Source organism: Cannabis sativa, chromosome 3, assembly GCF_029168945.1.
Source record: "Cannabis sativa cultivar Pink pepper isolate KNU-18-1 chromosome 3, ASM2916894v1, whole genome shotgun sequence".
NCBI classification, from domain to species: Eukaryota; Viridiplantae; Streptophyta; class Magnoliopsida; order Rosales; family Cannabaceae; genus Cannabis; species Cannabis sativa.
In genome coordinates this window covers 22449700-22477697 of record NC_083603.1, presented here as the reverse complement: position 1 = coordinate 22477697, position 27998 = coordinate 22449700, and positions in this window count along the sequence as shown.

Here is a 27998-nt window from a genome sequence, read left to right as displayed (position 1 = left end):
CGTTTTAGAAAGTTCATATTTAGGATGTTAATCAACATACTTGTGAGTAGATCTAAGATCCTGGTAAAATAATTTCTAACAGAAATGGTATCGGTTTGAGCTAGAGGAAAAGCCAAACTCAAGTTTCAAAATAGAATTTTGGAATTAGACAATGTCTTATACATTCCAAATTTCAGTAGAAACTTGATTTCTGTTTCATGCTTACAATTGCAACAATACAAATTAGATTTTTCGAGTTCTGGTTCTACCATTTCTCGAAATGACATTCATATTTGTGTTGCATCCATGGAACAGGAGCTTTATGTTCTTAGACCAGACGAACCATTTGCCCTACGTAACGAACTTTTTAAAGTAGCTAAACCTAGAAACCACAAAAAGCAAAAGATCGATGATGATAATGAAACATATCTATGGCATTTACGTTTAGGTCACATAGGCTATGACATACTAAATAGGCTAACCAAAGACGGTCCATTGAAAAATTTCGTCTTAGGTGAATTACCTGTTTGCGAGTCTTGCCTAGAAGGAAAGATGACCAAACGTTCTTTCTTTGCAAAGGGATAGCGTGCCAAACAACCCCTAGGGTTAGTGCATTCAGATGTTTGCGGACCTTAAAATGTAAAAGCCCGAGGTGGTTATGAGTACTTTGTCACTTTCATTGACGATTACTCTAGATATGGTCATATTTACCTTATGCATAAGAAATCTGAAACGTTTGAAAAGTTTCAGGAATTTCAAGCATTGGCTCAAAACCAATTGGGTAAAACGTTAAAGATCTTGTGAACTGATAGGGGTGGAGAGTATATGGATATGCAGTTCAAAGATCATTTGATCGAACTTGGCATTGAATCCCAATTAACTGCCCCTAGCACTCCACAGCAAAATGGAGTTGCAGAAAGAAGGAATCGCACGCTTTTGGAAATGGTTAGGTCCATGCTTAGTTATTCAACTCTACCTACGTCCTTCTGGGGATATGCAATTCAGATGGCAACTGACATTTTAAATGTTGTTCCATCTAAATAAGTCCCTAAGACACCTTTACAACTATGGAATTTTCGTACACTTAGTTTACGCCATTATAGAATTTGGGGGTGCCCTGCTCATGTCTTAAGAAAGAAAGATGGCAAACTTGAAAAGAGAACTGAGGTTGGCATGTTTGTCGGAAATTCTAAAGAGACTAGGGGTGGACTATTTTATAGTCGCAAGGATGATAAAGTGTTCGTTTCCACAAACGCCACTTTCCTTGAAGATGACTATATTAAGAATTTCAAACCACAAAGTAAAGTAGTATTGGAGGAAATGCTTGCAGATATAAGACCTTCTAATGTTCCATCCTCTTCTACTCAAGAAGAGAATAATCCCACTCCCTCAGTCGAAGCAACTGAGAAAACTACTACCAAAGTTCCTGGTCAGAAGATCACCGCTCCTCGTCGTAGTGGGAGGGTTTCTACAAAACCATCTCGTTATGGCTTGGATGGTGAAATCAATATGGTCGTTGGTGACGGTATTGATGACGACCCATTAACCTATAAACAGGCAATGGTAAGTCCGCAACAGAAACGGTGGTCAGCCGGCATGGATTCAGAGATGGATTCCATGAAAAAGAACAAAGTCTGGGAATATGTAGATGCACCCGATGACTATTGTCCAATCGGATGTAAGTGGGTTTACAAGAAGAAAAGAGGCGCAAGAGGCGAAGTCGAAACTTTTAAAGCTAGACTGGTCGCCTAGGGTTATACCCAAAGAGAAGGTGTGGACTATGAGGAAACTTTTAGTCCTTTCGCCATGCTCAAATCCATCCGAATTCTTCTCTCCATAGCAGCCGCTTTTGATTATGAAATCTGGCAAATGGATGCCAAGAGAGCCTTCCTTAATGGGGTTCTTGAAGAAACCATCTATATGGAGCAACTAGAAGGCTATGTTCTTCCAGGGCAGGAAAAGAAAGTTTGCAAATTAAATAAGTCTATTTATGGACTTAAGCAAGCTTCTCGCTCATGGAACAAAAGGTTTGATGAAATCATCAAAACCTACGGCTTTCTTCAGAATGAAGATGAACCTTGTGTTTACCAACTCAAGGAAGACCAAGTAGTAGTATTCCTGGTCCTTTATGTTGATGACATTTTGATTATTGGAAACAATATCAAGAAAATGACTAACATCAAGGAATGGCTTGACACTCAATTCGATATGAAAGATTTGGGTGAGGCTGCCTATGTTCTTGGTATTAAAATTATTAGAAACTGGAAGAACAGATCCCTGTCTCTCTCTCAAACAACTTACATTGACAAAGTTTTAGGGAGATTATCCATGACCAATACCAACGGGGCAAATATGACTTCTAGATATGGTATTCGTCTATCTAAGGAATAGTCTCCTACTGATCCTCAAGAGATAGAGGACATGGCAAAAGTTCCTTATGCTTCTGCCGTTGGAAGTCTAATGTATGCAATGTTATGCACTAGACCTGACATCTACTATGCAGTTGGAATCGTGAGCAGGTATCAGTCAAATCCAGGTCAGGAACATTGGAATGCTGTTAAGTATATTCTGAAATACTTAAAGAGTACAAGAGATTATGTGTTAGTCTACAAGGGTGGTGCTTTAAATCCCATAGGCTATACCGACTCAGATTTCCAGGCATGTCTTGAAGACAGGAAATCTACATCCGGGATGGTATTTACTCTTGGGGGTGGAGTAGTGGTTTGGAGAAGTGCTAAACAAATCGCGATTTCAGATTCTACCATGGAAGCAGAATACATAGCTGCAGCAGAAGCTGCCAAAGAGCTTGTCTGGCTGAGAAAGTTCTTCACCAGTATCGGTGTTGTGCCTGGAATGGAAAAGCCGCTAGTCTTACTTTGTGATAACAATGGAGCAATAGCCAACAGTAAAGAACCTCGAAGCCACAAGAGAAGCAAACATATAGAAAGGAAATATCATATCATTAGAGAATATGTGGCTAGAGGGGATGTACTGGTTGAGAAAGTGGACACGGAAGACAACTTAGCTGATCCATTCACAAAAGTCTTGGCAGTGACTGCATTTGAAAAGCACCGTCAGAATTTAGGATTAATTGAGATGTACTGATTAGTTTTATATTAGTGCAAGTGGGAGTTTGTTGGGTTTTATGCCCTAAATAAAACTCCATTTCAATGTAATCCATTTTATTCAATATCAATAAAGAAACAGAAGTATTTTTCATTCATTTGTATGTTTGGTTCACCTTATCAATTATTTGTCTATTTGATTTATAAATTCATCCAAACCCTTTTCACATACTTGATCCTGTTTATTGTGTTGTCAACACAGTGGAAAGTAAATATGACAATGTGATTAAAGATTCCTAGATTTATCAGAACACTGGGGTTTTACTGATATGACAATCTACAACAGAGTTTACTTGCATTTGGAGAAATTCTATGTTCTTTCCAGAGCATTGGTTAAAGTAAAGCTTAGGTTGGATGCATGGAGTATGCATCGGAAGGTACCGATATTGAACTTTGACATAGATTTATTAAACTTACCGTAATATCTATTCAAGTCAATATCACCTAGTTGATCCTAGATCAAATGATCTTAATCCTGATATGATTAGGTTCAATCTCAAGAGTGTTATTCTTATTCTTTGATTTGTTAGTTAAGCCTACTTTTTGGAAATTATTTTACCAGTATCACCCTGACCAAAAAGTAGGCTTAACTAACAAATCAAAGAACATGAATAGCACTCCTGAGATTGAACCTAAGCATGTCAATTAAATTTATACCAAATATAATGAGTAATTCTTTCTTGGACCACCACTACTAATTTAAACTCTAAGTCAGATTTGCCCATACAAGTAGGAGATTTTTAAGATTGAGGATTTATATCAATTGGGAATAGAATTTCGGGATTATAATCATATGTGTCATTTAATTTCTTAAGAGAAAATATAGAATGACATTAAATCATTTATAGACCATTCATCCAATGATATGTTATTGAGCTAATTCGAAATGAATAAGATAAGAGGAATTAGGATAATTTCGTTGTTTAAATAAGAATCCAACGATGCTTCGATTAGCGAAAGTCAAAGTAATCTTATTTATATAATCTTCTTGTTTCATATCGTAAAAATACTAGTCTAAGGTGTCATCAATTGAGGAACAGCTAGATGTCGCATATACAATGTTTATCTTTCGAGATCTAACACTATTATGTATGTCTAATGGTGAAAATCCATTAGGGATTTATCTCATTAGATAAACAAACCAAGTTAGATCAACAATGAAGATTCGAAATTAAACTACAATTTAATAACAGAAAATAACATGGTTCAATATAAATTCATACACAATTCAGAAATTATTAAACATATAGCAAGTAGGAATGACAAGTGAAAATACTAAAACATACAATCCTAAATAATTTCCAAGGTTTTCAACAAACTGATATCAGTGTCCCGTTTAGGCGAGAGTCAAAGCTACCATCCATTGAATAGAGTTGTGAGCTCATCTAAAATGTTAAACATTCTAGCAACCTTTTATTCGATCAAGATTGGAATTCAGCGTCGTCCCGTTTAGGCGAGAGTCAAGGCAATTCTATCTTATGAGCTTCCACCATTGTTTCATAATTTGCAAGTCAAATATGGTCGCCACCATTAGGGTGATCCATACCATATAAAACACTTACAAACTACTTATCTTTCGAGATTAAACGGTGCGAAATTGCTAATGAACGTTAATCCATTAGGGAGGATTACTCACTAAAACAAACGCGATGTAAAACCAACAATGGAGATCGAATATCTTAATAATAAAGCTCATTATTTAAAGAGAGTTGTATTTTCTTTTGAATCTCTTTATTTAATCTATTTATTTTAAATATATATTTATTTAATTAAAATTTTCAATTTAGAATGAAAAATTCTAAATATAAATTTTAATTTAATATTTATAAATTTTACTAAGATGGATATGAAAATAACATGAATTTCTTCCATCTTAGTAATAATTTCCAATAAATATTTAGAAAAATATTCAATTTAAGTTGTTACAAAATTAATTTAAATTAATTTACAACTCAAATTTAATTTTCTATAAATATATATATTGCATTTCAAAAAATTAAAGTATTTAAAGATACAATTTTCGAAAATGCATGTTAAAATAAAAAATAGATCCTGGAAAAATTATTCTAATTTAATGTTGGCCCAAAATCAATTAATAAAATTAATTTACAACAAAAAATATAATTTTCCTATTTAATTAAATATATATAAGAAAAATTTCAAATATTTAAGTATGATGATGAAAATCAACTTAAATATTAATTTTCTATTTAATTAAATACACTAGAAAAATACTTCAAGCAAAAATATCACCTATCTAGATTTTCCTTTGACTAATTAATTCATTTTCTAATTAAATATATTTTACTTCATTTATTTTAATTAATCATTAAATGAAAAAATTATTGATTTAAGTTGGTCCAAAATTAAAATAAATAATTTACAACTTTAATCTATTTTTCAAATAAAATTCGAAATTCCAGCATTTAAGAAATACAATTTCGAAATTTGATTAATGAAATAAAGAAAAAATATATTTTGAAAATTATTTAAATTTAGTTGAAAAAAATAAATTTCAACTAAAAATAATTTTCTTTTTAATTAAGTGCCATGAAAAAGAAATATTTAAGTAGCATGATAAAAATCAACTTAGATATTTAATTTTCAAATTAATTAAATGTATTAAATTCAAGAAATAAATAATTAAGTGTAGAGAAGGCTTAATTATTAATCTCTAGTTTAATACTAGGAAAAATATATTTAAAATACATTGTACAAAATTAATTATTTAAATAATTAATTTCACAATGTATAATATTTTCCTATTTAATATTAGAAATAATAAGTAGTCTAGAAATAACTATCTAGCAAATATCTTATTTGACTAAGTATCTTTTCCACAAAATTTGAAAAAAATATCTAATTTAAGTTGTATTAGAAAAAAATCTAGAACTTAAATATTTTTCAAATTTAAATTTAATTAAATATCAAAAATTAAGTTGTAACCACTTAATTTGAAAATATTCCATTTTAAGTTAATATTCGAAAAAATATCAACTTAAAAAAAAATATCTAAAGAATCTTAATAACCAATTCCTAAAATTCCTCAACTTAATTTTGAAATTTCAAATCCAAAAGATACTCAGATTTAAGTTGATTAGTTATAGATAACTAAATATCAACTTAAATAGGAATATTTAATGAAAAATCTAAATTAAGCTTCAGAAAGAATCTAGATGGTTATAATTCTATATTTAATTAAATACAAGAAAATACATATAGTTTAGCTTAGAATAAAATTCTTAAACTATGATTTTCTTAAATTAATTTCAAAATAAATGAAATTAATTATGTTGCTAATCAATTTTATTAGGTTAAACTAGTTTAATTAACCTAGTACAGTTATTCAGATCAGACAAATGGGCCTTCACAATTGGGGTGGTTCATGTGAGGGGGTGCTGGGTTCAGTATGTCGTACCAACTACTATGGCTCCCAACTCTCACACAAGGCCCAAAAGAGAGGAATTTAACCTTAAAATGAACAACTGTTATTAATTGAATAGGCCCCAAAAGTAAATGGGCCTAAATAAAATCTATCAACAACTATGATATTTAGCAACAACAGCCTATATGCATCTATAATAAAATTAAACACATAGGCTCACACAGGCACACAATTTGGATGGATCCTATCATGTTGCTAGGTCATACACAGATGAAAGAAGATTGTGAAAATATACCTGTTACAAATTATTTACTTGACCAAGAGAGCCATGAGTTAAAATCAGATCATTGGATCTGTCAACAAGTTAATCATGGCTATTTGCAATCAAGCAATAATAGGTTTTAAAAACTTACAAACAAGCTAAAACACATACTCCTGCAACAAGGTTAGCTGGATAGTTGGATGTAGGATTTATTTAATTTTAAATAAATAATTTCGAAAAAATTAAATAAATAAAAAAAATTTATTTTCGAAAAATAATAAAATAAAATAAAATTTAAATATTTTCGAAATTAATATAATATTTGAAATTAAACCTACAATTTTGAAAAATTAGGTTTCAACCAACCTAAATATCATTTCAAAATTTGCTAACTACTTTTAAAAATTTAATGTTATTTTATAAATAAAAATTAAATAAAAAATTTAAAAAGATAAATAAATATCTTTTTCAGATTTTAAATATAATTTAAATAAATAAAATAACAAAATTTAAAAGTTAGCAAAATATCTTACATCTATTTAAAATTACATGATTATAGTTATCTTATTTTAAATTTAAATAAGGTCAAATTATTTAAAAAAAAATTTAATTTAAAAAATTTAATCTCTCACCTTAAATTCAAAAATAAGATAAGATATAATCAAATTTAAAAATAAGATAGATAATTAAGCAAAAAGATAAATATTTACTATTTTTCAAATTCAAATTACACTAATATCATGAATTAAATTTAAAAAATATTAATTAATTTAATTATGATAATTAGAATTGAATTAGGAATAGTAAATGTATAAATACAGAATTACACAAAAAATCGGAAGTTAAATCCATGAAAAAGCATGAAAAATTAAAGAAAAATGAAAAATTTGCGAGCTGTACGGACAGTATGCTGAGCATACATGTCCGCGCGCGCATGGGGGGGGGGTGTTTGGGCGTGAAAACTCGGCGCAGGGGGAGGTTGCATGATTTCCGCGCGCGCACAAGGTGCAGTGACACCACCCCGATTTTTCGAAACTTCAAAAAATCATAACTAAATTGAGTTCTGTAAAAAAGTAACTTGCTTAATTTTTTCCATACTATCCAATAAAAATAATTCCAGAAACAGATATATATACAATTATTTTTCACAAAAATTCACAAACATCAATCAATCATCAAATAACACTCAATACAACATGATACCATCCAAAACATCAAACAATCGTTTTAAAGTCCAAATTTCTTGCAAGCAAATCAATTACCATGGCTCTGAGGCCAGTTGTTGGAAATTATTTTACCAGGATCTTAGATCTACTCACAAGTATGTTGATTAACACCCTAAATATGAACTTTCTAAAATGATGAATTAAACACATATAAAGTTTAGGAAACCTTACATTGGGGGCAGCGGAATAATATGACTCCTTCCGTTCAGATATCTAGCCCTTGATTCCTTTCTGTAGCAGAGCATTATCAATATCTGAACCTGGATCTCTTTCTCTGATTCTTTAGTGCTGAAACTCCTTCTTGCTGAAAGTCTTTCTTCACGATCTTCCTCACTATGATTGAGGTATCACTTGCTGTGTGTGGGCACTACTCTCACACTAAGAATTTCGAAATTCAAGGAAGAAGAGAGAGAGGGAGTGGTCGGCCAAAGATAGGGAGAGAGAGGCTCAGTTTTTTCTGAATGAAAAGTCAGAAGAAGTGTAATTTTCCTGAAGCCTTCACTATCTATTTATAGCATTCCACTAGGGTTAGGTTTGAATTATTTGGCATTAAAATAATGAAAATATCAGAGGTAAAACCCTACAAAAGTGGCCGGCCATGCAATGTGGATTTGGGCCTCACTTTTTGCAATTTTGCAGTTTTATCTTTTCTGCAACTGATTTTCTCAAAAACGCCAATTTTTTAAATTCAACCATTTCAATGCCAATTCTAACTATTTAATAACTATAAATAATTATTAAATAATATTATCATTTATCATATTTATTAATTGAACCATACAAAGTATCATAATTAACAAATATGCCCCTAAAACTCTTTCTTTACAAGTTCGCCCTTACTTAGTGAAAAATTCACAAATAGACATAGTCTAATTTGAGAATTATAATTGATTAATCAAAACCAATTATATGAGTCTTACAAGCAATATTATCTCAACTAGTGCGGGGACCATGGGTCTATATAATCGAGCTTCCAATAAGCAGATCAAGAATTTATTACTAAAATTCACTGACTTATTAATTCTTCGTTGAATCCACGCATAGAACTTAGAATTGCACTCTCAGTATATAGAATGCTCTATATGTTCCACCATATAGACACATCATTAGTTATCCATTGTTATAATCCTAATATGATCAATGATCCTCTATATGAATGATCTACACTGTAAAGGGATTAGATTACCGTTACACCCTACAATGTATTTAATCCTTAAAACATTTAACCCCGTATAAATGATATTTCAGCTTATGTGAAATGAGATCTCCACCATTTATTTTCGTTTGGTCAAGCTCGAAGGAGATCATCCTTTACTTACTATTTGCCAGATAGAAGCTATAGATTCCATGTTTATGTTAGCGCTCCCACTCAATTGCACTACCGTGTTCCCAAAATGTACGTATCACCCTGACCTAAAAGTAGGCTTAACTAACAAATCAAAGAACACGAATAACCTCCTGAGATTGAGCCTAATCATAACAGGATTAAGATCATTTGATCTAGGATCAACTAGGCGATATTGACTTGAATAGTTATTACGGTAAGTTTAATGAATCTAAGTCAAAGTTCAATATCGGTCCCTTCCGATGTATACTCCATGCATCCAACCTGAGCTTTACTTTAACCAATGCTCTAGAAAGAACATAGCATTTCTCCAAATGCAAGTAAACTCTATTGTAGATTATCATATCAGTAAAACCCTGTGTTTGATAAATCTAGGAAACTTTATTCACATAGTCATGTTTACTTTCCAATGTGTTGACAGCACAATAAACAGGATCATGTATGTGAAAAAGGGTTTCAGACGAATTCATACATTATGTACATATAATCATGAAATAAATCATGTGAACCATGCAACATTAAATGTTATTTCTGATCTACATTAATAAGTAAATCTGATTATATTGAAATGAGTTTTATTTAGGGCATAAAACCCAACACCTACATCCTGGCAGGCACTTGGTGTGTAGCCTACACCCTAGCAGGCACTTGTTGCGCAACTTGCATCTAGACAACAATTCAAGCTAAGAATTGAGCTTCAACCACCCACGAAAATAGGGTATAAATATTAGCTATTTACCTATTCTTGGGGTATAATTAACCTATCAATTGTCTATTATTTTATTATGTAACAAATATATTATATTTTGTATTTTTAGGGATATTAGGTTATTATTCTCTTATAAGCTCTCCTATATAAAGAGCATCAACCTAAACCTAATTTCTCTAAGTCTTAAGCATCTAAACTTGTCAAGCTCTAAGTTAGAAACCCTAGCTCTCTCTCCCTATCTCTTCTACACTCCCTAGGCATTATAGAAGAGACTAAGTGTCTTTCATCTCTCTCACTTGAGATTCGCCTACTTTCACTATTGTAATCTCAAGAGAGCCACTTCAGAATCCACAACCCCTGTGATCTAAGAGGTATTATCTCTGGTGTTAATACAACCAAAAGGGGAGTAGGTCATTACCCGCTAACTAATGGGACTGAACCTCTACAAAGTACTTATCTCTTTACTTTCCTGTTCTTATTGTGTACACTTGATAATATCGGTCAGAAATACGACTCCACTGTTAGTTGGCCAAATATTAGGTCAACAGTTTCGTGCTTTCATTAAGAGCAATGTCAATTTATCTGATCCATGACCATGGTTAAAACAAGGAGAACTCCAGCTACAACTCCTGCCTCATCAGGTCTTCCTTAAGACCCTATGACTTCTAATCCCAATATTCGTGCTCTAGCCACAACTTGTATATCCACGAATTTGACAGATGTGGCCAACCTTACCAACCCAGCAAGAACAACAAACTTGACCACCACGACTTGTCAGGTTGACACTGCTGATACGGTTGGTCCCAATGGCCAACCTCTATCGCCTAGTGTAGATCCACCATTGGCACCTTGTACTGAGGGTTTGGCCAACGTGGAACAACCCCTGGGAACCGCAAATAACTCTAGTTCCCAGTATTATGCTGGGGAACCAGGGCCAGGAATCGGTGAGCCAGCCATTGGCGAGCCTCACGTGGATTTAGGAGAAGATCTCAAATTGGCCAGACTTAGAGAGCTTGTTTGCCCAGTCGACCAAATTGAAGAACCATGTGTTGTTGGTTGCGATGCATTTGCACAACAAAGTCACAAATTTTTAAGATGGATGGGTGACGAGGAGTACGTCCTCCAATCTCATTAGGTAGAGGTAGACCGCCGTAATAGATAAGTTAGTGACCTAATCAGGCAGTTCAATAAAAGATCTTCAGGGAAAGGTCAGGATCTGATTAAAGATCCTCTCCAAGGTAGACTAGTTGATAGATTGGGAAAGGTTTATAGACAAACAGTCCAACAACGTTCTTTAGGAACTAGGACGGACCTCCATACAAATTTAGTGGTGGGAGTAGCCAAACTCTGGCAACCAGCGACTTGGGGGGCCGACTAAGGAATTCAGGCACAACAACACCCCCACTTGGCCAGTGTTTGGCAAGCCAGCCCCTTAGTGGTGCACCCCTACTGGCCAACAAGGTGAACTTCCTCCCTGAAACATTTGGGAGCAAGTCGTCCGAAGGCCAATCTTTAATCGACTAGGTCAAGGAATGGGTGGAAACACCCAAGACAATAACAACTCAAGAAGTGAATACAATCACTTCAGATAATTAGATCCACCAAACTCAAACAATTGGTGTGATCTACCCCCTGTCAATAAAGAGGCATCAAAAGCTAATCAAGCGAGAACGAGCGCGTAGACATTGCCCAACATTGGGCTATTCGGCCATGAAAAATTTCCCAGAGAAGGGCTAGCCAGCCATGGCCAGTTACATTACCCAGGGCTGGCTAGCCAAAGCCAACTGCCAAGCCTAGGGCTGGCTAGCCTTGAACATACCCTCTCCCAGGGTATGGCCGGCTAGGTCCTAGCTAATTTAAGGCTGCAACCCAATCAAGAAAGGCCAATCAACTAGGCTCCTACTGTTGAGTTTTGTGCCCTAAATAAAACCCATTACAATCTGATTATTTATCAATCTAAGAAATTTGAAGTGATTTGTGTTTGCATGAATTTTTCATGCTTATGGTTTAATATATTTAATATTTGCACAAAATCATTTAAGTCTAGAACATATATTTATTTACAATTACAGTATTGTCAACACAATGGAATGTGATTGTGATTATATGATTCAAAAGACTAAGTCCCTGTTTCATCAGTGTTTTGGATTTACACTGATGCGATAATCAGCGATGATGTGTACTTACACTTGGAGTAAGTGTTATGTTCTTTCCAGGACATTGGTAAAGTATACTAGTTTCGAATGTATGGAATATACATTAGACTGGACCGATATTGAACTTAGTTAAGATATTATAAACTTACCGTTGTATCTTTCCAAGTAAATATCACTAGTTGATCTTAGATCAAAAGAATCTAAATCCTGATATGCTTAGGCTCAACTCAGGAGTGCTATTCATGTTCTTTGATTTAGTAGTTAAGCCTACTTTTGGGTCAAGGTGATACGTATATTTGGGAACATGATCGTATGATTGAGTGGGAGCGCTGAACATAAATATGGAATCTATAGCTTCTACTGGTGTATAGAAGTCAAGTGATGATTCCCTTCGAGCTTAGCTAAATAGAAGTAAATGGATGAGCTCTTGTTTCAGTGATTATTTCTTAGATCACTAAAACATCATTTACAGGTAACTAAGTTTTTTAAGGGGCCAAATACATTGAGGGGTGAAAATGGTAAATTTATCCCATCTCGATGTAAATCATCTATATAGAGGATCTTTGATCACATTAAGATTATAACAATGGTTAAATGAGATAGCATATCTATATCGTGGAACATATAGAATGCTCTATATAAGTCTGAGAGTGCAATTCCAAGTTCTAAGAGTGGATTCAACAAGGAATTAATAAGTTAGGGAATTTACTTAGTAAATTCGGTTCGGCTTATTGGAAGCTCAGCAATATAGATCCATGGTCCCCATTCTAGTTGAGACCATACTGCTTGTAAGACTCAATAATTGATTTATGATTAATCAATTATAATTCTAAAGATTTGACTATGTTTAATTTCTGAATTTTCACTAACAGGGGTGAAATTGTAAAGAAAAGAGATTCTAGGGTTATTTATTAATTAAGAGACTCTATATGTCTAATTAATGATTATATTAAATGACAATATTATTTAATAATCTATTTTAGTTATTAAATAATTAGTTTTGGCATTTAAATGATTAGAATTGGAAAATTGGAATTTTTGAGAAAATAGAAATAAAAATTGTGAAAACTGCAAAATCCAAGTGAGGCCCACTAACACCTATGGTCGGCCACTTGATTGGCTTTTTCCAATTAATATTTTTATTATTTTAATGCCAAATAATTACTAACATAAACCTAGTAGTTGCCTATAAATAGAAAGTGATGGCCCAGTCTAAATTAATGAGTTTTCAAGTTATTGTTTTTTCAGAAAAACTAGCCTTCCACTTTCTGTCTATAGCCGACCCTCTCTCTCTCTCTCTCTCTCTCTCTCTCTCTCTCTCTCTCTCTCTCTCTCTCTCTCTCTCTCTCTCTCTCTCTCTCTCTCTCTCTCTCTCTCTCTCTCTCTCTCTCTCTCTCTCTCTCTCTTTTCTTCTTCATAGTTTCGAAACCTCCTAGTGATAGAGTAGTGCCTACACACAACAAGTGGTACCTCAATCATAGTTTGGAAGATCGTGAAGGATCAAATTCAAAGAGAAGGACATTCGGGCTCAGATCTTGATAATACTCTGCAACAGAAAGGATACAGGGGTTAGAGATCTGAGTGGAAGGAGACATATTATTCCACTGCAACCAATGTAAGGTTTTCTTAACTTTATATGTGTTTATTATCGTTTTAGAAAGTTCATATTAAGGATGTTAAACAACATACTTGTGAGTAGATCTAAGATACTGGTAAAATAATTTCCAATAACTGGCCTCAGAGCCATGGTATTTGATTTGCTTGCAAGAAATTCGGACTTAAAATGATTTGTATGTGATTTGGATGGTTTCATGTTGATCTATGTGTTATATGATGATTGATTGATGTTTGTGAATTTTCGTGAAAAATAATTAAAAATCTATTTCTGGAATTATTTTTATTGGATAGTTTGGAAAAAATTGAGCAATTTACTTTTTTTTTTATAGAACTCAATTTTGATTTTATTTGAATTAGTTATGAATTTTTGAAAATTAGAAAATATCAGGATGGTGTCACCACCCTACGCGCGCGGATGAGGGTGCAACCCTCGGCTGCACTGGCTCAGACAAGAGCTCGACCGAGTTTTCTTGGTCAAGACACAATTTTGTTTAAAATCGTCCCATGCGCGCGCGGAGAGGCTGCATGCAGCCTCCTGTTGGATAATTTATTTTACCAGGATCTTAGATCTACTCACAAGTATGTTGTTTAAACATCCTATATATGAACTTTCTAAAACGATAAATTAAACACATATAAAGTTAAGAAAACCTTACATTGATGCAGCGGAATTAATGTCTCATTCCACTCAGATCTCTAACCCTTGAATCCTTTCTGTGGCAGAGTATAATCAAGATCTGAGCCCGAATGTCCTTTTTCTTCAAGTTTGATCCTTCACAGTCTTCCAATCTATGATTGAGTTACTGCTTGCTGTGTGTGGGCACTTACTCTTTCACTAGGGTCGAAATTGATGAAGGGAAAAGAGAAGAGAGGGTTTCGGCCAGGTATAGAAAGTGAGGAAGGCTCAGTTTTTCTGAAGAGAGAAATTTCTGTCAGAAAGGCTTGTGAAAACTTATGATTTGACTGAGCCATCACTTTCTATTTATAGGCAACTACTAGGTTTAGGTTAGGAATTATTTGGCATTAAAATAATGAAAATATTAATTTGAAATCCCACATTAAGTGGCCGGCCATGGTGTTGTAATGGGCCCCACTTGATTTTGCAGTTTTATCAAATTTTATCTCTATTTTCTCAAAAACGCCAATTTTCCAATTCTAACCTTTTAAATGCCAAAACTAATTATTTAATAACTAAAATAGATTATTAAATAATATTTTCATTTAATTTAATTATTAATTAGACATATAAAGTCCATTAATAAATAAATAAACCTAGAAAACTCCTACTTATTAATTCTTCGTTGAATCCACTCTTAGAACTTAGAATTGCACTCTCAGACTTATATAGAGCGTATTGTATGTTCCACGATATCAATATGCTATCTCATTTAACCATTGTTATAATCTTATTGTGATTTAAAGATCCTCTATATAGATGATCTACATCGAGATGGGATTTCTTTACCGTTCTCACCCCTCAATGTATTTTGCCCCTTAAAACACTTAGCTACCTGTAAATGGTGTTTAGTGATCTAATAATTAGTCAGTTAAATAAGAGCTCATCCATTTACTTCTATTTGCTAAGCTCGAAGGGAATCATCACTTGACTTCTATACCCCAGTAGAAGCTATAGATTCCATATTTATGTTCAGCACTCCCACTCAATCATACTATCATGTTCCCAAAATATACGTATCTTCCTGACCCAAAAGTAGGCTTAACTATTAAATCTAAGAACATGAATAGCACTCCTGAGTTGAGCCTAAGCATATCAGGATTTAGATTTTTTTAATCTTAAGATCAACTACTGATATTGACTTGGAAAGATATGTATAACGGTAAGTTTGTAATATCTTAACTTAGTTGCAATATCGGTCCAGTCCAATGTATACTCCATACATTCGAAACTAGTATACTTTACTAATGTCCTGGAAAGAACATAACACTTACTCCAAGTGTAAGTACACATCATCGCTGATTATCACATTAGTGTAAATCCAATAACACTGATGAAACATGGACCAAGTCTTTTGATTCATATGATCACAATCACATTCCACTGTGTTAACGATACTGTAATTGTGAATAAACATATGATCTGGATTTAACTGATTCTGTGTGTAAATGTAATAAACATATTTAAACCATTAGCATGTAGAATTCATGCAAACATCAATCACTTCAAATTTCTTATATTGATAACTAATCAGATTGTAAAAAGTTTTATTTAGGGCATAAAACCCAACAAACTCCCACTTGCACTAATATAAAACAAACTGCGCAAATAGGTCAATCTGATGTCTTGATCTTCAAGATCAAGTGTAGTATATTTGAATCCACCCAAACTTCTGGAAACTAGTTCATAAAAACTCTTATGAAACATCCTTTACTATATGCTTTACTCATCAAGGGATACTGAAATCTTTACTGTTTCAAAAGTTCATCTGAATTAACAGAAGACATTTCTCTCATATTTTAAAATATGTAATTGAGATAATACAGTGTAGACTTATCTTCAGCAATATAACTTTCTGGTATTTTCGAATACACAAAGTTATAATTCTTCTCTGGTAGAGCTTGAATTATTATACAATAATTCCTCCACCCCCAAAGTAAGCACCATCTCATAGAAATCGAAATGAGTTGGTGAGATACTAGGACAACTGATACACAGTTCCTTAATATCTAACATATAGATCACTTTCATAAATCTTTCTTGAATATCTTCTAATGTTCCCTATTTGATTACATCTCAGATAGCTCCCACTCAATAGCAGATGTCTGGTTAAATAATACTTTTAACCTCTGATTGTTTGGAGAGTTACCTTGTTGTGACTTTTGTATTAGTCTAAAACTTTAAGTTAAGACTAAGTCATCAACATAGCAGACTAGTATTTTGAAGTGAAAAATACATGCCAGAGATAAAGTAATCAAAATTAAGATACCATAAAATTTTATGAGGATTAAGAATTAATAGTTCAAGTCATTCGAATAGACTGAACTAGAGTTCTTTATCTTATTCTCATAATTCTGATAAGCTATTCCTATCCATGTGAATGGTTAGATTTGCTTTTCAGTAGTGTTCTTAAGTACCTATCACAAGTATCAACCTAATGAAGATGGGTATAGAATATTAAAATTCTCCCACTCAATTAAGGTAGTGTGAAACTTTAACAAAGAACTTTCAAAGGTATCAATCTTTTACTTACAACAGTAAAACGAAATGGAACATACAATCAAAATCAAGAATTTATATTGACAATAGCTGATTCATTATATTACTTCCATGTTTAAAGAAGATATGTGTTATATAGGGAATTGTGGAATCGACTCCACCCCTAAGAATATACATATAGGGTACTTGTGGATAACCTCCACCCCTAAGTATATAGAGATTATGATCCACCCCTAAAGGTTGTAAAGATCATGATTCTCTTAGTGTGATAGAGTTTATGTGGAGTTAAATACTATCCAGAGTTCATTAGATATAAAAGATCGTTGAACTGCATAGTTTTCTTAACTTTTCTCCACCCCTATCAGATCATAAGATCCTTTTATTAAACAAATTCTTAATAATTGTATGAGAATTAACAATTAATTATTAATAAACATAGAAATAGTTTCTAGTGTTTATTTAATATAACTCTATGAAGAGTTGTAAATATTATAGAATTTGCATCAATAATAAAAACACTTACACATTCAAACATATAAATATAATGTGGTAATAGTTGATGAAGATAAAATAAATGAAGCTCATTCTCATAAATTGCAATATTGATTTCGAAAAAAAAGAAACTTTATTAATAATAAAAAAAAGTATTGCAACAATATGAGAGAAACAGGGATAAATATCCCTAACTAAAATTTGAAATCCAAATTGTCTTTAAACTAAAACAATTAATTCAAAAATAAATTAAAGAGCTTCATCTTCATCTGGACGATTTCACCCTTTGGTCCAGCTTTCTGATCCAACTCATCTGAGTTCAAGTAGCTTGGCCTATAAGAAGAAGAAAACAAATAAACAAAGTTAGTCCAGAATCATAAATCCAATTGGATAACAATTCACTAAACTCTTAAAGTTTATAAATGGAAATACCTTGTTTCTTTGCAAGAAGTTTAGGACACTGGGATTTCCAATGACCTTTTTCATTGCAGTAGAAACACTTTCCTTTAAGTGTAGCATCACTAGAAGGAACAACCTTTTTATTCTTCATGGCTTTTGTTCGCTTCTTGGTGTTGTTCCACTTCCTCTTCGATTTGGGCTTTGAAGAAGAGGCAACATTTGCTTCAGGTTTCATCGTCCCATTACCATTTCCAGGATTATGAGGTTTACTCCCTTTCTTCTTGGGTCCTCCAATCAAATTTTCATAAGTTTGAAGGTCATTGACTAATTCATGAAAGTCAATTGCCTTCTTATTCATGACATAATTTGAAGTGTATGGTAGAAATGTTGGAGTCAGGCTATTCAAGATAAGACTTACTTGAGTAGCACTGTCCATTTCAGCACCATGATCCTGGGCTTCTTGGAAATAACTTGACATTAGGAGAACATGGTCACACACATTTTGATGAGGTTCCATCCGTGCATTAATGTACTTCTTAGTCGCGTCAAAGCGTGACTGAAGTGATGCCTTACCGAATAGCTCATTTAACTTCGTCATAACTTCAGCAGCCTTCTCAGTTTTAGAAAATCGAGTTTTGAGGGTGTCAACCATGCTAGAAAGCATAAAGTATAGAGCTTTGTCATTTGCTTTCTGCCAACGCTCATACTTTTCTTTCACAGCTTTGGATGCATTATCCCCAGGCACTTCAGGTGACGGCTCAGTTAAAACAAGCATGGCACTTTCTCCTATGAGAGCAATATTAATGTTCTCATTCCACTTATTAAAGTTAGATCCATTCAGCTTGTTTTCAGTCAACAGTGATAACATGGAATTCATTTTGACAAAACAGGATACTACAAAATAATAGAAATCAACAAATAGAAATTAATAATGGTTTAACACAAAATCAATTCAGAAATTATAAGCACATAGCAAGTAGGAATGATATGAGAAAATACTTAAAAAAATTCAATCCTAAATAATTTCCAAGGTTTTTCAACAAACTGATATCAGTGTCCCGTTTAGGCGAGAGTCAAAGCTACCATCCATTGAATAGAATTGTCAGCTCATCTAAAATGTTAAACATTCTAGCAACCTTTTATTCGATCAAGATTGGAATCCAGCGTTGTCCCGTTTAGGCGAGAGTCAAGGCTATTCTATCTCATGAGCTTCTACCATTGTTTTACAATTTGCAAGTCAAATATGGTCGCCACCATTAGGGTGATCTATACCATATAAAACACTTACAAACCACTTATCATGCGAGATTAAACGGCGCGAAATTGCTAATGAACGTTCCTCCATTAGGGAGGATTACTCACTAAAACAAACGCGGTGTAAAACCTACAATGGAGATCGAATATCTTAATAATAATAAAGCTCATTCTTTAAAATGTATTTTCTTTATTATTCTAATAAATAAATTCTCATTAAATTCGAAATTAAGAATTAAAATTCTAAAGGAAGAATTTAATATAATATTTATAAAATTATACTTAGATGGTGATTGAAATAAAATTAATTATTTCCATCTTAGTAATAATCTTAAATATAAATATTAAGGAAATTAATTTAAGTTGAATTAAATTAAATAATTAGCAACTTAAAAATTTCCTTTGAGAATATATTTATTGAGTTCGAAAATTTAAAGTATACAAAAAATATACAAATTTCGAAAAAATAATAAAAAATAGAAAAGAAATACTTCAAGCAAAAATATCACCTATCTAGATTTTCTTTTGACTAATTAATTCAATTTCTAATAATAATAATATATATATATATTAAAAATTCATTTATTTTAAATTAATCAATTAAATGAAAAAATCATTGATTGTAGTTGGTCTAAGAATTAATTAAAATAAATAATTAATTTACAACTCAATCTATTTTTCAAAATTAAAAAATTCGAAAAATATTGCATAAATAAAATGCCATTTTTCGAAATTGATTAATAAAATAAAGAAAAAATATATATTGAAAATTATTTAAATTTAAGTTGAAAAATTAAATTTCAACCTAAAAATAATTTTCTATTTAATTAAGTGTCATGAAAAATCAATAAATATTTAAGTATCATGATGAAAATCAACTTAGATATTTAGATTTTTCAAGTTAATTAAATGTATTAAATTCAAGAAATAAATAATTAAGTGTAGAGAAGGCTTAATTATTAATTTCTAGTTTAATACTAGGAAAAATATACTTAATAAAATTGTACCAAAATTAATTATTTAAATAATTAATTTCACAAAGTATAATATTTTCCTATTTAAATATTAGAAATAATAAGTAGTCTAGAAATTACTATCTAGAAAATATCTTAATTGACTAAGTATCTTTCCAACAAAAATTTAGAAAATATCTAATTTAAGTTATATAGAAAAAATCTAAAACTTAAATAGTTTCAAATTTAGATTTAATTAAATATCAAAATTAAGTTATAACCACTTAATTTGAAGATATCTTTTTAAGTTAATATTGGAAAATATATTAACCTAAAAAATATCTAAAATATTCCATTTTAAGTTAATATTCGAAAAGATATTAACTTAAAAAATATCTTAAGAATCTTTAATAACTAATGCCTAGGATTCCTCAACTTAATTTAAATTTAAATAAAATATTCAAATTTAAGTTAGATAAGAAAAATCAGTTGATACAACTAATTTATAACTTAAATAAGAATATTTAATTAAATAAGCTCCAGAAAGAATCTAGTTAGTTAAAATTCTATATTTAATTAAATACAAGAAAAATACAAATAGTTTGTCTAGAAATAATATCTAAACTAAAAGTGTTTTTCTTAAAATTAACTTTAAAATATTAAAATGAAAATAAATTTCATATATTTTAAAAGTTAATTATGTTGCTAATTCAATTTTATTAGGTCAAACTAATATAATTAACCTAGTACAGTTATTCAAATCAGGCAAATGGGCCTTCACAATTGGGGTAGTTCATGTGAGGGGATGCTGGGTTCAGTATGTCGTACCCACTTCTATGGCTCCCAACTCTCACACAAGGCCGAAAAGAGAGGAATTTAACCTTAAAATAAATAACTGTTATTAATTGAATAGGTCCAAGAACTAAAAGGACCTAAATAAAATCTATCATGGTGTGATATTTTATTTAGCAACAACCTATATGCATCTATATTAAAACAAAATAAACATATAGGCTCACACAGGCACACTTTGGATGGATCCTATCATGTTGCTAGGTCATACACAGATGAAAGAAGATTGTAAAATTTACCTGTTACAAATTATTAACTTGACCAAGGGAGCCATCAGATCATTATATCTGGCAAAAAGTAACCATGGCTATTTGCAATCAAGTAATAATAGGTTTTGAAAACTTACACACAAGCTAAAACCACATACTCCTGCAACAAGGTTAGCTGGATAGTTGGAAGTAGGATTTATTTAATTTTAAATAAATAAATTTCGAAATTAATAATTAAAAAAAAATTTAATTTTTGAAAATAAATAAAATAAAAATAAAAAATATTTATTTTCGAAAATATTAATATAAATTTCGAAATTATTTAAAAAAAAATTAAAATTAAACCTACAATTTTGAACAATTAGGTTTCAACCAACCTAAATATCATTTCAAAAATTTGCTAACTACTTTTAAAAATTAAATGTTATTTTAAAAATAAAAATTAAATAAAAATTAGAAAAGATAAATGAAATATCTTTTCAGATTTTAAATTTAATTTAAATAAATAAAATAACAAAATTTAAAAGTTAGCAAAATATCTTACATGTATTTAAAATTACATGATTATAGTTATCTTATTTTAAATTTAAATAAGGTCAAATTATTTAAAAAAAATTTAATTTAAAAATAGTTAAAATCTGACTTTAAATTTAAAAATAAGATAAGATATAATAAAATTTAAAAATAAGATAGATATTTACTATTTTAAAATTCAAATTACACTAATATCTTGAATTAAATTTAAAAAATATTAAATTAATTCATAATGATAATTAGAATTGAATTAGGAATAGTAAATATATAAATACAAAACTACACAAAAAATCGGAAGTTAATTCCATGAAAAAGCGTGAAAAAACGAAGAAAAACGAAAAAATTGTGAGTTGTACGGACAGTTTTCGCGATCGCAGGAAAATTTCAGCACAACTCCGATTTTTTTCGAATCTTCAAAAAATCATAACTAATTCAAATTAAATCGAAATTGAGTTCTGTAAAAAAGTAACTTGCTTAATTTTTTCCATACTATCCAACAAAAATAATTCCAGAAACAGAATCGCAATTATTTTTCACGAAAATTTACAAACACCAATCAATCATCAAATAACACTCAATACAACATTATACCATCCAAAAACAAACAAACAATCGTTTTAAAGTCCAAATTTCTTGCAAGTAAATCAATTCCCATGGCTCTGAGGCCAGTTGTTGGATAATTTATTTTACTAGGATCTTAGATCTACTCACAAGTATGTTGTTTAAACATCCTAAATATGAACTTTCTAAAACGATAAATTAAACACATATAAAGTTAAGAAAACCTTACATTGATGCAGCGGAATTAATGTCTCCTTCCACTCAGATCTCTAACCCTTGTATCCTTTCTGTAGCAGAGTATAATCAAGATATGAGTCCGAATGTCCTTCTTCTTCAAGTTTGATCCTTCACAGTCTTCCAATCTATGATTGAGTTACTGCTTGCTGTGTGTGGGCACTTACTCTTTCACTAGGGTCGAAATTGATGAAGGGAAAAGAGAAGAGAGGGTTTTGGCCAGGTATAGAAAGTGAGGAAGGCTCAGTTTTTCTGAAGAGAGAAATTTCTGTCAGAAAGGCTTGTGAAAACTTATGATTTGACTGAGCCATCACTTTCTATTTATAGGCAACTACTAGGTTTAGGTTAGGAATTATTTGGCATTAAAATAATGAAAATATTAATTTGAAATCCCACATTAAGTGGCCGGCCATGGTGTTGTAATGGGCCCCACTTGATTTTGCAGTTTTATCAAATTTTATCTCTATTTTCTCAAAAACGCCAATTTTCCAATTCTAACCTTTTAAATGCCAAAACTAATTATTTAATAACTAAAATATATTATTAAATAATATTTTCATTTAATGTAATTATTAATTAGACATATAAAGTCCATTAATAAATTAATAAACTTAGAAAACTCTTTTCTTTACGATTTCACCCCTGCTTAGTGAAAATTCATAAAATTAGACATAGTCTAACTTTAGAATTATAATTGATTAATCACGAATCAATTAATGAGTCTTACAAGCAGAATGTTCTCAACTAGAATGGGGACCATGGATCTATATGCTGAGCTTCCAATAAGTGAACCAAATTTACCAAGTAAATTCCTACTTATTAATTCTTCGTTGAATCCACTCTTAGAACTTAGAATTGCACTCTCAGACTTATATAAAGCATATTGTATGTTCCACGATATCAATATGCTATCTCATTTAACCATTGTTATAATCTTATTGTGATTTAAAGATCCTCTATATAGATGATCTATATCGAGATGGGATTTCTTTACCGTTCTCACCCCTCAATGTATTTTGCCCCTTAAAACACTTAGCTACCTGTAAATGGTGTTTAGTGATCTAATAATTAGTCAGTTGAACAAGAGCTCATCCATTTACTTCTATTTGCTAAGCTCGAAGGGAATCATCACTTGACTTCTATACACCAGTAGAAGCTATAGATTCCATATTTATGTTCAGCACTCCCACTCAATCATACTATCATGTTCCCAAAATATACGTATCACCCTGACCCAAAAGTAGGCTTAACTAATAAATCTAAGAACATGAATAACACTCCTGAGTTGAGCCTAAGCATATCAGGATTTAGATTCTTTTAATCTGAAGATCAACTACTGATATTGACTTGGAAAGATATGTATAACGGTAAGTTTGTAATATCTTAACTTAGTTGCAATATCGGTCCAGTCCAATGTATACTCCATACATTCGAAACTAGTCTACTTTACTAATGTCCTGGAAAGAACATAACACTTACTCCAAGTGTAAGTACACATCGTCGCTGATTATCACATTAGTGTAAATCCAATAACACTGATGAAACAGGGACCAAGTCTTTTGATTCATATGATCACAATCACATTCCACTGTGTTGACGATACTGTAATTGTGAATAAACATATGATCTGGATTTAACTGATTCTGTGTGTAAATGTAATAAACATATTTAAACCATTAGCATGTAGAATTCATGCAAACATCAATCACTTCAAATTTCTTATATTGATAACTAATCAGATTGTAAAGAATTTTATTTAGGGCATAAAACCCAACACCTCCTGCGCCGAGGGACTTCGGTCAGGCCTCCCTGCTCGTGCGTGTGGACAGTATGCAACCACTTGCAATTTTTTTTTTGTTTTCTTCGATTTTTCATGCTATTTCATGGAATTAACTTCTGATTTTTTTTGTAGTTTTGTATTTTGATTTTTACTTTTCATATTTCAAATTTAATTATCAGATATAAATTAATTTGAATTTTTTAAAATTAATTTTAGATATTAGTGTAATTTGAATTTGAAAATAGGTAAAAATCTATCTTTTTGCTTAATTTTTATCTTATTTTGAAATTTGATTATTTTATCTTATTTTTTTTTTTTTAAATTTAAGGTCAAATATTAATTTTTTTTTTAAATTATTATTTTTAAATAATTTGACCTTATTTAAATTTAAAATAAGATTACTATAATCATGATATTTTGAATAGAAATAAGATATTTTGCTAACTTTTAAATTTTGTTATTTTTTTTTATTTAAATTAAATTATAAAATCAGAAAATGATATTTATTTATCATTTTTTAATTTTTATTGAATATTTAATTTATAAAGTAACATGAAATTTTTAAAAGTGGTTAGCAAATTTTTTGAAATGATATTTAGGTTAGTTGAAACCTAATTTTTCAAAACTGTAGGTTTAATTTTAAATATTATTTTATTTTAATTAAAAATCCGAAAATATTTTTTTTATTATTATTTATTATTTTCGAAATTTAATTATTTAAAATTAAATAAATCCTACATCCAACTATCCAGTTCAATTTGTTGCAAGAGTATGTGTTTTAGCTTATGTGAAAGTTTTATAAAACTTATTATTGCTTGATCTAAATTGCCATGGTTAACTTGTTGACAGATGCAATGATCTGATTTTAACCCATGGTTCAGTTGTCAATAGGTCAAGTAAATAATTTGTAACAGGTAAATTTTACATTCTTCTTTCATTTGTGTATGACCTGGAGACATGATAGGGTCCATCCAAATCTGTGTGCTTGTGTGAGCCTATATGTTTATTTTATTATAGATGCATATAGGTTGTTGCTTAGTTTTTTGACCTATTCAATTAATAATAGTTATTTATTTTAAGGTTAAATTCCTCTCTTTTGGGCCTTGTGTGAGAGTTTGGGGCCAATAGAAGTGGGTACGACATACTGAACCCAGCTACCCCTCACATGAACTACCCCAATTGTGAAGGCCCATTTGCCTGATTTGGATAACTGTGCTAGGTTAATTAAATTAGTTTAACCTAATAAAATTGATTAGCAACATAATTAACTTTTAAAATATATGAAATTTATTTTCATTTTAATATTTTAAAGTTAATTTTAAGAAAAACACTCTTAGTTTTAAGATATTATTTCTAGATAAACTATTTGTTTTTTTTCTTGTATTTAATTAAATAAAGAATTATAACTAACTAGATTCTTTCTGACGCTTATTTATTAAATATTCCTATTTAAGTTATAAATTAGTTAATTTTAACTGATTTTTCTTTACAACTTAAACTTTAATATTTTTTGAATTTAAAATTAGGTTGAGAAATTCTAGGAATTGGTTATTGAAGATGCTTGAGATATTTTTTAAGTTAGTTTTAAACTTAAAATGGAATATTTTCAAAATTAGGTGGTTACAACTTAATTTTGATATTTCATTGAATTTAAATTTGAAAATATTTAAGTTTATCTTAGATTCTTTCTATAACAACTTAAATTAGATATTTTTCAAATTTTTTGAAAAGATACTTAGTTAAAATTTAGATATTTTCTAGATAGTTATTTCTAGACTAGCTATTATTTGTAATATTAAATAGGAAAATATTATACATTGTGAAATTAATTATTTTATAATTAATTTTGGTACAATTGAAGTTAAGAATATTTTTCCTAGTATTAAACTAGTGATTAATAATTAAGCCTTCTCTATAATTAATTATTTATTTCTTGAATTTAATACACTTAATTAAATTGAAATATTAAATATCTAAGTTGATTTTCATCATGATACTTATATATTTTTTTCATGACATTTAATAGAAAATTATTTTAAGTTGAATTTTTTTTTTCTTTACAACTTAAATTTGAATAATTTTCAAAATATATTTCATTTATTCTATTAATTAAATTTGAAATTGCATTTAATTATGCAAGATGATTTTGAATTTATCTTGAAAAATAGATTAAAGTTGTAAATTAATTATTTATTTTAATTAATTTTTGAACCAACTTAAATCAATGATTTTTTCATTTAATGATTAATTTAAAATAAATGAACTAAAATATATTATTATTAGAAATTGAATTAATTAGTCAAAAAAAAAAAAAAAAATCTAGATAGATAAGATTTTTGCTTGAAGTATTTTTCTAGTAATTATTTTTTAAGTATTTCGAAAATAGTATAGTATTATACTTTCTTTTTCGAAATACAATAAATATATTCTTATGAAAATTAAAATTTGAGTTGCAAATTAATTTAAATTAATACAACTTAAATTAAATAATTTTCTTAATATTTATTGGAAAATTAATACTAAGATGGAAATAATTCAATTTATTTTCATAACCATCTAAGTATAATTTTATAAATATTAAATTAAATTCTATTTAGAGTTTTATTCTAAATTTGATATTTAATGAATATATATATATTATAAATAATAAAAGAAAATACATTTTAAATAATGAGTTAGCACCGTTTAATCTCGAAAGATAAGTATATTTGTAAGTGTTTTATATTAGTATTGACCACCCTAATGGTGGCGACTGTATTTGACTTCCAAAATATGAAACAATGGTGGAAGCTCATGAAATAGGAATGACCTTGACTCTCGCCTAAACGGGACAACGTCAGATTCTCTTTTCGATCGAATAAAAGGTTGCTAGAATATTTATTATTTTAGATGAGCTGACAACTCTATTCAATGGATGGTAGCTTTGACTCTCGCCTAAACGGGACACTGATATCAGTTTTTTGAAAACCTAGAAAATTATTTAGGATTGTATATTTTTAGTATTTTCTCTTGTCATTCCTACTTGCTATGTGATAATAATTTCTGAATTAGATTTTGTGTTAAACTATATTTGATTTCTATTTATTATTTTGTAGTATCTTGTATAGCCATGTCAAATCCCATGTTATCACTCTTGATTGAAAATAAGCTAAATGGATCTAACTTCCCTAAATGGAATGAGAACATTAATATTGCTCTCATAGGTGAAAGTGCCCTATTTATGTTAACTGAGCCGTCTCCTGAACAGCCGGGTGACAATGCAACTAAAGCTGTGAAAGAGAAGTTCGAGCGTTGGCAGAATGCTAACAATAAAGCTCGATACTTCATGCTTTCCAGCATGGTTGACACCTTAAAAATAAGGTTTGCAAAAACCGACACGGCTGCAGAAATTATGACAAAGTTAACTAAGCTATTCGGTATGACATCTATCCAGTCTCGCTTAGACGCGATTAAGAAATTCATCAATGCACGGATGGAACCCCATCAGAATGTGCGTGATCACCTTCTCCAAATGGCAAGTTATTTCCAGGAAGCCCAGAATCATGGTGCTGAAATGGATCAGACAACTCAAGTAAGTCTTATCTTGAATAGTCTGACTCCAGCTTTTCTGCCCTATACATCAAATTATGTCATGAATAAAAAGGAGCAAGACTTTCATACGTTAGTCAATGACCTTCAGACATATGAAAATTTGATTGGAGGACCCAAGAAGAAAGGGAGTAAACCTCAGAATTCTGGAAATGGTAATGGG